This window comes from Cetorhinus maximus, chromosome 31, assembly GCF_964194155.1.
Source record: "Cetorhinus maximus chromosome 31, sCetMax3.hap1.1, whole genome shotgun sequence".
NCBI classification, from domain to species: domain Eukaryota; kingdom Metazoa; phylum Chordata; class Chondrichthyes; order Lamniformes; family Cetorhinidae; genus Cetorhinus; species Cetorhinus maximus.
Window position 1 is genome coordinate 8749104 of NC_135909.1, and position 15915 is coordinate 8765018.

The following is a 15915-nucleotide window of genomic DNA, read 5'->3' on the forward strand; positions in this document are numbered from 1 at the left end:
GAATAGAAGCAAATGCGTCAGTTTCCAGTTCTGGTCAAGTTTGGTCTCAATAATCGATCAGTTAATTTCCTATCAGCCCCGGTTGTGCAGGAACCTTCAGTCTCAACGCTGGCAAAAATGTTCAATTTTGGTTGTCACAAATATCTACAATATACCGTCCGTTTGCAGAATGATGTAAATGGGACTTTCTGCGGCTGCTGACAGGGTTTCATAAAGGATCGAGATTGATCCTCCGGGTCACGGATTCTAAAAGCGATTTGGAAGTTGGGATAAAATGTGAAATAGTCCCATCAGGGACGCGTATTTTTTTATAACTTCGTCGTCATTTCCAATTATGTTTTGTCCGTTCTTTTTAATTTTTTATACAAATTTGGCGGGCTTTTAAAATTTGAAAAAGGTCGGTTGAAATATCAAAATTTGGCGCCGGTATTTTCCGCCCTCACTCCGTGGAGTCTCCGGATTGGTGAGTTCAGTAGATATCTGATTGGTGATATGAACAACATTATGAGACGCAGCACAAAGTGACCAATCAGCAATGCCCGCAGCACCATTCCTCCCGAAGCTATAAGAGAAGCGAATGTGAGAGGATTTCCTCATTCTCTGTGAAAGTGTTTGTGAGATTGTGGAAATGTCTGGAAGAGGAAAGACCGGCGGTAAAGCTCGATCCAAGGCCAGATCTCGCTCCTCCCGGGCTGGACTGCAGTTCCCGGTGGGCCGTGTTCACAGGCTCCTGAGAAAGGGCAACTATGCTGAGCGTGTGGGTGCCGGAGCCCCGGTCTATCTGGCTGCTGTGCTCGAGTATCTGACGGCTGAAATCCTCGAGCTGGCCGGTAACGCGGCCCGGGACAACAAGAAGACCCGCATCATCCCCAGACACCTGCAGCTGGCCGTCCGCAACGACGAGGAGCTCAACAAGCTGCTGGGAGGAGTGACCATCGCTCAGGGCGGGGTGCTGCCTAATATCCAGGCCGTGCTGCTGCCCAAGAAAACCAGCGCCGCTGCGGGCTCGAAGACCAAGTGAAGCGGCCATTCTTTAATCTAATAACCCAAAGGCTCTTTTCAGAGCCACTCACAGGATCATTGAAAGGGCTGCTCACTGTCAGGAGATGGGGTTATTGTAACGGTGAATTTATCTGTTTCTGATTTGTTAACTTGTGTTTTCAGTTCCCTCTCTGCATTGCGCTGTTTCTCTGTTCACACATCTCCCGCTTTAGTGAATTGGAGAATTGTAAGTCAGAGTCAACGTTTCATACGTATGTCAATGTCATACATATCGAGTTTGTCCCGGTACATTCATGAAAACTATGAAAAATGTCACGACTGGTGCAATAAATGCTTTGTTTTTACTCTCGGGTGATCTGAGCGCCGCTCCAGGAACAGAGTAAACTCGGAAACGGAGCGGACATTTTCGGGCTGATCTGTTTATTCCGCAGTTTTCCCAGAGGCCGGAATCAGTCAGAGTTGAGCACTCTCAGGACCTGAGTCCATTTCTGCGGTTTCAGATCTGCACCCGCCCCCCTCCCCCCTCCCCCCGGTCTCCCTATTCTCCGGACACAAAGCTGCCTGTCCCAGGCGGTTTGGTGTCGGGGATTCTCTCCCTGTTGTAACATTCCCGGCCGCTTTTAATGGAGAGGATCAGAAATCAGCCGCTTTTCTCAGTCCCCGTGAAGGAGTTGGTTGGTAATCTCTATGTTTTTGCTTTTCCACTTATTTGAGCTGATTTAAATTGCTGAACGGGATCTTATTACCGCCGGTTACAGATAAGAGATTGACACATTCAAACTGTTACTAAAATAGCGCCAGGATAATGTGGCGGAAAATGCAATATAACAGATCCTGAAGTGTGAGATTAAAATTGTTGCTTGGACATTAAGGTGTTCGGTTATTTTGTATTTTTCCTGCACTGAAATTGGCGGGCTTTTCGAATTTGAAAATGTAAGCCAATCAAAACTTCCAATTTCTTCTCCCTGTCTGTCCGATTGGTTAGGAATTGGATTGAGAAGAAAGTATCCAATTAGAGCTACAGCCTCTCAGACGGTTCATAATGATTATTAAGAGAGAGAGATTAAGCTGAAGGAATCGGTGTCTTCAACCTCAGCTGTACTTGAATTCTGAAATATACTTTGATCCAACAGGGAAACAATTGAAGGAACCGGAATAAATGTGATGTTTCCACCAGCCAAGTTAGAGTGAAGATTCCCGCCAGCTCCTCTCACACAGTACGTACTTTATAACTGACAGAGCACAGAGACAGGTCATCAGTTCCAGAGTCATATTTTCAATCCATCAATCAAAAAGAGCAGGAGAGACAGACGTTGTTTCCATTTCAACAATTAAATATAAAATAAAACAGACACAACAGTTCCAATTTCAAGTTTACAGAATTAAACCTGAATAATATACTCTGAGATTCATGTGAAGTACCAGTCCAATATTTACACACATCACGAGTTTATAAATTGCAGTATTAAGTCCCATAGTCTGTCCTGGCATATACATTAGAAGCAAATCCAAATCTCAAGTACATTATCAGAGCAAGATATTACATAAGAACATTAAAAATTAGGAGCAGGAGTAGGCAATTCAGCCCCGACATTCAGTACGATCATGGCTGATCTCATTTCAGCCTCAACTCCAATTTACCGCCCTCTCCCCATAATCTTTCAACCCATTACTAATTAAAAATTTGTCTATCTATCTCCTTAAATTTATTCACTGTCCCAGCATCCACTGCGCTCTAAGGTAGTGAATTCCACAGATTCGCGACCCTTTGAGAAAAGTAATTCCTCCTCATCTCTGATTTAAATCTACCACCCCTTAGCCTAAAACTGACCTCTCATTCTAGAATGCCCACAAGGGGAAACATCCGCTCCACATCTACTTTGTCTATCCCCTTTAGCCTCTTATATACCTCAACTAGGTCCCCCCTCATCCTTCTAAACTCTAGCGAGTATAGGCCTAAACTGTTCAATCTCTTCTCATATGACAAGCCCCGCATCTCTAGAATCAATGTAGTGAACCTCCTCTGAACCGCCTCCAATGCAATTACATCCTTCCTCAATTAAGGGGACCAAAACTGTGCACAGTACTCCAGGTGTGGTCTCACCAATGCCTTGTAGAGTTGTTACAACATTTCCCTATTTTTATACTCTATTCCTTTAGCAGTAAATGCCAAAATTCCATTTGCCTTCCTTATTACCTGCTGTATCTGCATAATAGCTGTCAGCGATTCATGCACGAGGACACCCAGAACCCTCTGCACTGAAGCATTCTGAAGGTTCTCTCCATTTAAATAATAAGTTGCCTTTTTATTCTTCTGAACCAAAAATGGATAACCTCACACTTATCCACGTTAAACTCCATCTGCTAAATTTTGGCCCATTCACCTAACCTGTCAATATCCATTTGTAAATTTCCTATTTCTTCATTACAACTTACTCTCCCACCTATTTTGGTGTCATCTGCAAATTTAGCTATAGTCCTTCTATCCCTGAATCCAAGTCATTAATATAGATTGTAAATAGTTGCGACCCAAGGACCGAACCCTGTGGCACCCCACTAGTTACAGCTTGCCATCCAGAAAAATACCCATTTATCCCGACTCTCTGCTTTCTGTGGGTTAGCCAATCCTCTATCCAAGCTAATATATTACCCCTAACTTCATGGATTCTTATCTTGTGTATTAATCTTTTGTACGGCAACTTATCAAAGGTCTTCTGGAAGTCCAGATTTCCTACATCTACAGGATCCCCATTATCCACTTTGCTTGTCACACCTTCAAAGAACTCTAGCAAATTAGTCAAACAGGAGTTACTCTTCATAAAACTATGCTGACTCTAATGGATTGCATTCTGACTTTCCAAATGCCCCATTACTACTTCCTTAATAATGGATTCCAACAATTTCCCAACGACAGACATCAAACCAACTGGTCTATAGTTTCCTACTTTCTGCCTCACCCCTTTTTGAATAAGGGTTTTATATTAGCATATTTCCAATCCACTGGAACCTTTCCAGAATCCGGAGAATTTTGGAATATTATTATTAATGCCCTATCTCCTCTACCACTTCCTTTAAGACCCTCTGATCTAGGTCAGATCATATTCTGAAAGCTACTATAACCTGAGATACAAACTTTGATTCCAGTTTTATGAAACTAAAAGAAACAATATCAATTTGATGAGTATGAACTGAGCTGTAAATTTCATACTAATCCTAAATTCTCAATGTCAGATTGAGAATACTGTGCCAGCTCTAGACTGATCTCCATTTTACATCCATATCAAAATTCTTACTCAGAATCAGACTGAGTGTCACAGATCAAATCGATCAGTATAACCTGAGTTACACTTGCATCCCAAGTCAGTAGCAGCTTGAAAGATACATTATCTTTCACAAATGTGTTCACAATGCCAGAAATTTAACACTGGGCCATAACTTACAAACATTGCTTGCTTAATAGCTACCACATCAGTGGTCTGTAACTGAGCTGAAAATTTGCATGGAATGAATCAAAACGTAAACAATCCCAGAGACTGAATGTTATACAATGAATCCCATACTCAGTCACATACACTGAGTGGCAGAGATTCTTAGATAGACAATAATTCTCAACACACGTTCAGTGCCAGATGCTGAAAGGGGCAGCTGTTTTTTTTCTCCCTATATTCATTCAAGGGATGTGGGCATCGCTGGATAGGCCAGAATTTATTGGCCATTCCTAGTTGCCCCTGAGAAGGTGGTGGTGAGCTGCCTTCTTGAACCGCTGCAGTCCATGTGGTGTAGGTACACCCACAGTGCTGTTAGGGAAGGAATTTCAGGATTTTGACCCAGCAACTGTGAAGGAACAGTGATATATTTCCAAGTCAGGATGATGAGTGGCTTTGAGGAGAATTTCCTGTTGGGGGTGTTCCTATGTGCCTGCTGCCCTTGTCCTTCTAGAAACTGGTGTTCGTGGGTTTGGAAGGTGCTGTCTAAGGAGGAATGGTGAGTTTCCGAAGTGCATCTTGTAGATGGTAAACACTGCTGCGACTGTGCGTCGGTAGTGAATGTTTTTGAATGGGGTGCCAATCAAGTGGGCTGCTTTGTCTTGGATGGTGTCAAGCCTCTTGAGTGTTGTTGGAGCTGCACTCATCCAGGCAAGTAGAGAGTATTCATCACACTCTTGATATGTGCCTTATAGATGGTGGGTAGGCTTTGGAGAGCCAGGAGGTGTGTTACTTGCCACAGGATTCCGAGCCTCTGATCTGCGCTTGTAGCCACAGTATTTATATGCCTAGTCCAGTTCAGTTTCTGGTCAATGGTAACCCCCAGGATATTGATAGTTGGGAATTCAGCAACGGCAATGCCATTGAATGTCAAAGAGCGATGGTTATTTCTCTCTTGTTGGAGATGGTCATTGCCTGGCTCTTCTGTGGTGTTAATGTTAATTGCCACTTGTCAGACCAAGTTTGGATAATGTCCAGGTCTTGCTGCATTTGGACCTGGACTCCTTCAGTACCTGAGGAGTTGCAAATGGTGCTGCCCATTGTGCAATCATCAGCAAACATGCCCACTGCCCGCTGTTGATAGAAAAAGGTCATTGCTGAAGCAGCTGAAGTTGGTTGGGCCTTGGATAATCCCCTGAATAACTCCTGTAGTGACATCCTGGGACTCAGATGATTGATCTCCAATGATCACAGCCACCTTCCTTTGTGATAGGTATGACTCCAACTAGCGGAGAGCTTTCCCCCTGATTCCCATTGACTCCAGTGTTACTCTGGCTCCTTGATGCCACACTCTGTCAAATGCTGCCTTGATGTCAAGGGCAGTCCCTCTCGCCTCCCCTCTGGAGTTCAGCTCTTCTGCCCATGTTTGAACCAAGGCTGCAAGGAGGTCAGGAGTTGACTGGCCCCGGCGGAATCCAAACTGAGCGCTGGTGAGTAGGTTATTGCCACTTGTTAGCACTGTTGATGGCCCCTTCTATCACCTTACTAGTGGTCGAGAGTAGACTGTTGGGGCAGTAATTGGCCAGGTTGGATTTGTCCTGCTTTTTTTATACAGGGCATGTCTGGGCAATTTTCCACATTGCTCGATAGATACTAGTGTAGTTGCCATACTGGTACAGCTTGGCCAGGTGTGCGGCAAGTTCTGGATCACAAGCCTACAGTGCTATTGCTGGAACATTGTCAGGGCCCATAGCCCTTGCAGTACCCCGTGCCTTCAGCCATTGCTTCGTATCATGTGAAGTGAATCAGATGGACTGAAGATTGGCATTTGTGATTTTGGGGACCTCCGAACGAAGCTGACATGGATCATCCACTCAACACTTCTGTATGAAGGTTGTTGCGAATGCTTCAGCCTTACCTTTTGCACTGATGTGCTGGGCTCCTCGAACTTTGTGAAGCCTCCATTCATGACTGGATGTGGCAGGACTGCAGAGTTAAATCTGATTCATTGGTTGTGGAATCGCTTAACTCGGACCATCACTTGCTGCTTATGTTGTTTCGCACACAAGTAGTCTTGTTTTGTGGCTTCACCAGGTTGATACCTCAGTTTTTAGTTATGCCTGGTGCTGCTCCTGGAATTCCCTCATCATTAAACCAGGGGTGAGCCCCTGTCTTGGTGGTAATGGTAGAGTGGGGGATACGCCGGGCCATGAAGTTACAGTTTGTGGTTAAGTACAATTCTGCAGCTGATGACCCACAGCAGCTCATGGATGCCAAGATTTGAGTTGTTAGGTCTGTTTGAAATTTATCCCATTTTGCATGGTGGTAGTGCCACACAACATGATGGAGTGTATCTTCGATGTGAAGATGTGTCTTCATCTCCATGGGGTCTGTGCTGTGTTCACTCCTACCGCTCCTGCCATGGACAGATACATCTGCCGCAGGCAGGTTGTTGAGGATGAGTTCAAAAATGATTTTCTCCTCACCATCTGCCGCAGACCCGGTCTGCAGTGGTGCTACAAGGATATTTTTGGTGATGGATCCACCCAGCGTGCATTCTGTGCCCTTGCCATCCTCAGTGCTTCTTTCAAGTGGTTTGAACATGGAGGAGTACTGCTTCATGAGCTGAAGAGCAGGTAGTGGGCGTCAGTACTTGTTAATCCACAGGGGGTTTCCTTGCCCATGATTGAACTGGTGCCATGGGACTGCAGTCAATTTTGAGAACTCCCGGGGCAACACTTATATCACCGTGCTGCCACCTCTGCTGGTGATCTGTCCTGTCAGTGGTGGTACCTGGGAGATTGTCTGTCAGGAATGTTTCCGTGAGTATAACTACATGAGGCTGTTGCCTGACAAGTGCCAAAACGTTAGTAAGTATTGACAGAGACTCCAGTTGATGCTAAGTGGTCCATCCAGTTTTATTCCTTTAATACAACTGAATGGCTTGCTGCCATTTTAAAATCAAGCACATTGTTGTTGGTCTGGAGCCACATTTAGGTACCAGAGCAGGTTTCACCATCTGTCATGGTGGGATTCGAATCCCTGGAAAATTACTCTGGATCAGCAGCAATACCATTCCACCAGTGCTGATAACACACCAATTATACCACTGATAGATTTAAAGGGAGTGCAAGAATCATATATACTAACAGATACTGACAGATTCAAATGGAATACCACACACACACTCACACACGATGAAAAAGTATTAAATTAATCCCACAATTTCATACAGTACTAGAGAATTTTAGATGCAGGATTAATCCCACTGACAGATAGAGAATGAATCTCATACTCACAAACAGCACGGATCTGTCACTCGGACAGTACATGAGATTTCGATTCATTTTACATATTTCATTCTCTGGTACCGTTTTGATTTGGGGTTCAATCTGTATCTGAATGCCACATATATATATATATTTATATTCATGCTTATGTGTATATGTGTATATATATATATATATAAATATATACACATAAGCATAAATATAAATATATATTTATAAATGTATATATATAAATATAAATAGATACAAATATAAATACATATATAGATATAAATATATATATATATATATATATATATGGGTGTGTGTGTGTGTCTGTGTGTGTCAAGCTCTCGTAATGTGAGTGAATTGATATTCACTCTAGATGCAGACTGATTGCTGCACTCCCATGCAATACCAGAGGTTTCAGATTCCGAATGATTTCCACATTCACATAAAATAGCACTGACTGATAGAGTCGAACACACACTCAAACTAACATGGGGTAGTTAAATATTTTTAAGGCAGAGGTAGATAGAAGTTTGACAAGCAAAGGGGTGAAAGGTTATCGGGGGTAGGCTGGAATTTGGATTTGAGGTTAAAATCAGGTCAGCCATGATCTTCTTGAATATCGAGCAGGTTTGAGGGACTGAGTGGTCTCTTCATGCTCCCAATTCGTATGTTCACACACATAATTTTTAAGAGATTCAGAACGAGTCGCAAATTCACTTACAATCCCAGAAAGTGACTGATAGAACAAATCAGTTGCACACCTACAGTTCCACTGACAGGCTGAAAAGTGACCCAACATTCATATTGTACCAGAAACCAGACCTTGGGCAACCAATACCTACGTGGACATTGTGATCCATGAGGACAAATCCTACCATATACACCTCCAAGCGGGTCATTACTTTACGATGTGATTCTGCAATGGGACAGCACTTACTAAGCAAAAACAGGAAATGCTGGAAAAACTCAGGTCTAACAGCATCTGTGGAGTGAAAAAAATCAGAGTTAATGTTTCGAGTCTGTATGACTTCTTCAGAGCTAAAGAGTAGTGAAAATGTGATGAAATTTATACTGTTTAAGTGGGGTGGAGCAAGTGGAGCTGGATAGAAGGCCAGCGAGAGGTGGAGGCAAAGGAGAGATTGACAAAGATGTCATGCACAAAAGATCAAAGGGGTGTTAATGATAGTGGTACTGGCTAAAGGAGGTGCTGATGGTGGCATTAAGGTCAGAAAGCTGGATGTGATAATAGCAGGACAAGGGTCATCGCTTTGGAAAGAACAACATGAAGAAGTGACAGATGGGGTGGGGTTGGGGGAAGGGGACGGTGGTGGGAAAAAAGATTGAAAATAGGATAGAAGGTGGTGATGAAACAATGAATAAAAATGAAAATAAATAAAAATAAAAATGAGTGGATAAAAATAAAGATTAAACAATGAAAAAAAAAATTAACAATGAAAATGCATATGGAAAAGAGAGTGAGGATGGGGGAGAGAGTTCATGGTCTGAAGTTGTTGAACTCAGTGTTAAGCCTGGAAAGCTGTAAAGTGCCTAATCGGAAGATGAGGTGCTGTTCCTCCAGTTTGTGTTGGGTTTCACTGGAACATTGCAGCAGGCCAAGGATGGACATGTGGGCATGAGAGCAGGATGGGATGTTAAAATGGCAAGCGACAGGAAGGTCTGGGTCATGCTTGCGGACAGATTGAAGGTGCTCCACAAAGCGGTCACCCAGCCTACGTTTGGTCTCTCCAATGTAAAGGAGACTATATTAGAAGCAGCGAATGCAGTAGCCCAAATTGAAGGAGGTGCAAGTGAAGCGCTGCTTCATCTGAAAGGAGTGTTTGGGCCCTTGGATGGTGAGGAGGGAGGGGTAAGGAGGGAGGGGTAAAGGGGCAGGTGTTGCACCTTTTGCGATTGCTTGGGAAGGTGCTGTGGGAGGGGGCTGAAGTGTTGGGGGTGATGGAGGAGTGGACCAGGTGGTCCCGGAGGGAAAGGTCCCCACAGAATTCTGACAGTGTGGGTGAGGGGAAGATGTGTTTGGTTGTGGCATCATGCTGGAGTCATCAGAAATGGCAGAGAATGATCCTTACTAAGCAATCCAGATTGAGCTAAGAATTACACTTGCAGTGTGAACTAGAAGGGCAGAGTTTTAAAAATAAGGGATGCCCCATTCAAGACGGAGATGAGGAGGAATTTATTCTCAGATGATTGTTAGTCTTTGGAATTCCCTTTCCCAGAGAGCAGCGGAGGCTGGATCATTGAATATATTCCAGACTGAAATAGACAGATTTTACAAGGAAATCAAGGAATGAGGGAGATAGGCAGGAAAGTGGAGTTGAGGCCATAATCAGATTAGCTATGGTCTTATTTAATGGCAGAGTAGACTCGAGGGGCTGAAAGGCCTCCTCTTGCTCCTACCTCTTATGTTCTTTTGCCTGTAAGTTCTTCCCCATTCTGGTTCCTTTTTCTTTGCACGTTTGGCTTTAATCTCATTTTTCTCTTGTTTTTGCTTTCGGATGGCAGCTGTTCATCATTCCTCCATTCACACTCCTTTAGACTCATCTCTGGTTTTTGTTACTTGTTCCTTTACCATTCCCTGTAGCCTTGCAGCACCAATTCTTTTGTCATTGAATCTCTCCTGCCCTCCACCCTGTTTTGGAACCACAAGACAAAAGGTTTTACTAAATTGAGTAACGAGTAGCGACGAGAATTAATTAATAATCGGACAGTAAATGAGCATCTAAAAATCTCACAATATGTTAGAGGCAGGCATTCAGTTCGAGGAGAATGGTCACACACATGCTACAGTTTTCACCTTAAGTAAGTCCGATAAGGAGGGAATGAGCGATAAACTGAACTCGTTAAAATTCGATCGGTGATTAACAGATAAAACAAGACTGGAAACAATCAGACACTCAAAGAATTATTTAGCATAATATGTAGAATGCAAGCCCGAGGGAATGAAACTTCACGTTCTTGGTTCATGATGATTTGGGGGACAGAATTCCACGTTTTGAGTCAGCGATTAAGAAGGAATTGTTTTACCTGTCCAAATGCCTTTGACCTGATGCTGTCTCCGCTATGCTGATACTCTCGATGGGACAGGGTGAAGGGAAGATGTTCACCAAATTAGCATGGTGAATTACTGCAGGGTGCCCGGTAGATCGGACACACTGTTTATATGCATAAACTTCATTATATATATATTTTCCATTTAAGGGAATAACTTTTGCTCTTCAGGCAATCATAGCGTGTTGGGGAACAAGAGAGGGCCACTCGGACCATCACGCTTGTGTCAGCTCTTTGGGAGGAATGAGGTGAGCGAAAATCTAGGCCACACGCGTTTGCCGCATTTACAGCTTGTGTTCCTGTGTGAATAAAAAGATTACAGAGATTTGTTGCAGATTGAAGTGGTTACTGGAAGCGAGAAGCCGATGAAAATATCTGTGCACTGCAAAGAAATATCAGATATATTTGTGAGGAGAAGCCAAAGGTATTTTTTCTGCTTTTAATAAAAAAAATGTACATAGCAGAGAATGGTTTCGATCCATCGACCTCTGGGTTATGGGCCCAGCACGCTTCCGCTGCGCCACTCTGCTACACATTGAATTGCTGCTACGTAAACTAACTAGTCTTCTTGCGCTGGAGCAACGTTCACTTCTGCATTGTTCAACAAGAGCACACGTATCCGGCGGCTCCCCCTGGCGACTCAATTCCACTTTGCAACACTCCCAAGAATGTAACAGACAGAGGACGACACAGAAGAGCAGTAAGAGACTGTCAGCACACACAAGACGATAGGAAGGCAAAGGAGCATGGAGTGACTCACCATTTATGTAAAGGTGTTCTCTCTTGCATAAAGATGTCCCCCGTTAGTAAGAATTTGGTGTTGCGGAACTGAGCTCCCTGTGCATGTGCACTCTTGTTGAAAGATGTTCCGAATGTTGTTTAAAGTGCTTTCCTGTTTTTTTTAAATATCTTCCCTGCTGTGCAACTTTGCTGTCTGCTTGGAACTGTGTTCACTGTTGAGTTCGAATCCCACCACGGCAGATGGTGGATTTTGAATTCAATTAAAAATCTGGAATTAAAAGTCTAATGATGACCGTGAAACCATTGTCGATTGGTTCACTAATGTCCTCTAGGGAAGGAAATCTGCCGCCCTTAACTTGTCTGGCCAACATGTGACTCCAGGCCCACAGCAATATGGTTGACTCTTAAATGCCCTCTGAACAAGGACAGTTAGGGATGGGCAATAAGTGCTGGCCTAGCCAGCGATGCCCACGTCCCATGGACAAATAAAAGAGAAGAACTGTGCTCGCTGGTGTGGAGCTGTGCTCTCTGTGGAACTGCGCTCTCTGCTGTGGAACTGTGCTCTCTGCTGTAGAAATGTTGAGAGATATTCTCCGTTGTGTAAAATACTTTCCTGTCGTGCAAATTTGTTCCAGGCTGTGTAAATACGACCCCTCTTGTAATTTTTTTCTTCTCCATTCTGATCAGAAGACGTCCCCTGTTGTCCGAAGATATTACCTGTTGATCTTTGAAGACGTTTTCTGTGGGTCAGTATTTTCTTCCTGGTCTCATAGTGTCCCCCTGTCGTGTTAAGATGTGTCATGTTATGTTCAGAATTTCCCTGTTCCTGTGTGAAAATCGGGTTATGCCACAACTGGACTGTTGTCAAATCTAAATTGCATGAATTAGTCTCTAGCAGTGAATGTGATTGTGGGATACATATCATATCCATCAAACTCTGTTACTGTATGTGAGCGAGATTTGTTCTGTATCTGTCAGTCACAGGTAGTGTCTCTGAGTGTAGGATTCATTCTGTATCTCAGTCTGTGGAACAGTTTGTGAGATAAAGGCAAAATTCTGCGGATGCTAGAAATCTGAAACAAAAACAAAAAATGCTGGAAAATCTCAGGAGGTCTGACAGCATCTGTGGAGAGAAAGACACGGTTAACGTTATGAGTCCGTATGACTCTTCTTCAGAGCTGAAGGAGAGTCATACGGACTTGTAACATTAACTCTGTATTTCTCTTCACAGATGCTGTCTGGCCTACTGAGTTGTTCCAGCATTTTTTTGTTTTGTTTGTTTTTGAACAGTTTGTGAGAGTGGGATTCCTTCTTTATGGGTCAATGTCTGGTACTGTATGTGAGGGTGGGATTAATTCTGTATTAAAAACAAAAAGCTAAAAGCTACTGTGGATGCTGGAAATCCAAAACAAAACAAAAACAGAATTACCTGGAAAAACTCAGCAAGTCTGGCAGCATCGGCGGAGAAGAAATCAGTTAACGTTTCGAGCCTTCATGGCCCTTCGGCAGAACTGCAGCATAGTTTCAACAAGGGAGAAATATAAATTGGTTTAAGGTGGGTGGGGGGGGGGTGGGGGGGAAGAGACACATTGAGGGTGTGGTGTGAACAGATAATCAAAAGATGTCACAGACAAAAGGGTCAAAGAGGTGTTGAAGGTAGTGGTCTTTGTCTGAGAAAAGTGCTAATTAAGAATGGAAAACAGGATATTCAAAGTACAGCTCTAGTGGGGGTGGGGTGGAAAGACTAAAGGTTTTAGTTTTAGATTTAAAAATAATGGAAATAGGTGGGGAAAGAAGAATCTATATAAATTATTGAAAAAAAAGCGGGTGGGGGGGGGGAAAAGAAACGGGGTGGGGATGGGGGGAGGGGGAGTTTAAGATCTAAAGTTGTTGAATTCAATATTCAGCCCAGAGGGCTGTAAAGTGCCTAGTCGGAAGATGAGGTGCTGTTCCTCCAGTTTGCGTTGGGCTTCACTGGAACAATGCAGCAAGCCAAGGACAGACATGTTGGCAAGAGAACAGGGTGGAGTGTTAAAATGGCAAGCGACAGGGAGGTTTGGGTCTTTCTTGCAGACAGACCGCAGGTGTTCCGCAAAACGGTCGCCCAGTTTGCGTTTGGTCTCTCCAATGTAGAGGAGACCGCATTGGGAGCAACGAATGCAGTAGACTAAGTTAGGGGAAATGCAAGTGAAATGCTGCTTCACTTGAAAGGAGTGTTTGGGCCCTTGGACGGTGAGGAGAGAGGAAGTGAAGGGGCAGGTGTTGCATCTTCTGCATGGGCATGGGGAGGTGCCATAAGTGGGGGTTGAGGAGTAGGGGGTGATGGAGGAGTGGACCAGGGTGTCCCGGAGGGAACGATCCCTACGGAATGCCGTCAAGGGGGGTGAAGGGAAGATGTGTTTGGTGGTGGCATCATGCTGGAGTTGGCGGAAATGGCGGAGGATGATCCTTTGAATGCGGAGGCTGGTGGGGTGATAAGTGAGGACAAGGGGGACCCTATCATGTTTCTGGGAAGGAGGAGAAGGCGTGAGGGAGGATGCGCGGGATATGGGCCGGACACGGTTGAGGGCCCTGTCAACGACCGTGGATGGAAAACCTCGGTTAAAGAAGAAGGAGGACATGTCAGAGGAGCTGTTTTTGAAGGTAGCGTCATCAGAACAGATGCGACGGAGGCGAAGGAACTGAGAGAATGGGATGGAGTCTTTACAGGAAGCGGGGTGTGAGGAGCTGTAGTCGAGGTAGCTGTGGGAGTCGGTAGGCTTGTAATGGATATTGGTGGACAGTCTATCATCAGAAATTGAGACAGAGAGGTCAAGGAAGGGAAGAGAAGTGTCAGAGATGGACCATGTGAAAATGATGGAGGGGTGGAGATTGGAAGCAAAATTAATAAATTTTTCCAGGTCCCAACGAGAGCATGAAGCAGCACCGAAGTAATCATCGATGTACCGGAGAAAGAGTTGTGGGAGGGGGCCGGAGTAGGACTGGAACAAGGAATGTTCCACATACCCCATAAAGAGACAGGCATAGCTGGGGCCCATGCGGGTACCCATAGCCACACCTTTTATTTGGAGGAAGTGAGAGGAGTTAAAGGAGAAATTGTTCAGTGTGAGAACAAGTTCAGCCAGACGGAGGAGAGTAGTGGTGGATGGGGATTGTTGGGGCCTCTGTTCAAGGAAGAAGCTAAGGGCCCTCAGACCATCCTGGTGGGGGATGGAGGTGTAGAGGGATTGGACATCCATGGTGAAGAGGAAGCGGTTGGGGCCAGGGAACTGGAAATTGTTGATGTGACGTAAGGTGTCAGAGGAATCACGGATGTAGGTGGGAAGGGACTGGACAAGGGGAGAGAGAAGGGAGTCAAGATAACGAGAAATGAGTTCCGTGGGGCAGGAACAGGCTGACACGATCGGTCTGCCAGGACAGTTCTGTTTGTGGATTTTGGGTAGGAGGTAGAAGCGGGCCGTCCGAGTTTGGGCGACTATCAAGTTGGAAGCTGTGGGAGGAAGATCTCCAGAGGAGATGAGGTCAGTGATAGTCCTGGAAACAATGGCTTGATGTTCTGTGGTGGGGTCATGGTCCAGGGAGAGGTAGGAGGAAACGTCTGCGAGTTGACGCTCAGCCTCCGCGAGGTAGAGGTCAATGCGCCAGACAACAACAGTACCACCCTTGTCAGCGGGTTTGATGACAATGTTGGGGTTGGACCTGAGAGAACGGAGTGCAGTGAGTTCAGAGAGAGACAGATTAGAATGGGTGAGAGGAGCAGAGAAATTGAGACGGCTAATGTCACGCCGACAGTTCTCAATGAAAAGATCAAGAGAAGGTAAGAATCCAGAGGGAGGGGTCCAAGTGGAGGGAGAATATTGGAGGTGGGTAAAAGGATCCGTTGAACGGGGAGAGGACTCCTGCCCAAAGAAGTGAGCACGGAGACGAAGACGGCGGAAGGAGAGTTCAGCATCATGCCGAGCCCGAAATTCATTGAGATGAGGGCGTAAGGGTATGAAACTAAGTCCTTTGCTGAGCACTGAATGTTCAGCAAGGAGAGGGGAAGGTCAGGGGGTATAATGAATACGCGGCTGGGGCTGGGATTGGAAGATGGGGTGAGGACGGAGGGACAAGCAGGGGTGGAGGGTCCCAGATGGGTGTTGGAGTCGATGAGTTGTTGGAGCTTGCGTTCCTTAGCACTTGAGAGAAAGAGAAAAAGTTTCTTGTTGAGGCGACGGATGAGGCGAAGAATAAAATGAAACTGGGGGCACGCGCAGCTTTGAAAAAGGGTGCGGCGGTGCTGCTGGAGGGAGAGGTCGAGTGTGTTTATATGGCGGCGCATGGCGCTGATTGTGGATCTCAGAATGCGACGGCCCAGCCAGAACCGGACACATTGTTGCGCCTTGTTGTTGAATTCGGCA

General features: G+C 44.9%; 1 non-coding gene across 1 annotated transcript; it reads right to left on the reverse strand.

Annotated features, from left to right (window-relative positions):
• Positions 1-11232: 11232 nt before the first annotated feature.
• On the reverse strand, positions 11233-11304 carry trnam-cau (transfer RNA methionine (anticodon CAU)). The gene has a single exon. It is a non-coding gene; the product is annotated as a tRNA-Met (tRNA).
• Positions 11305-15915: the final 4611 nt, after the last annotated feature.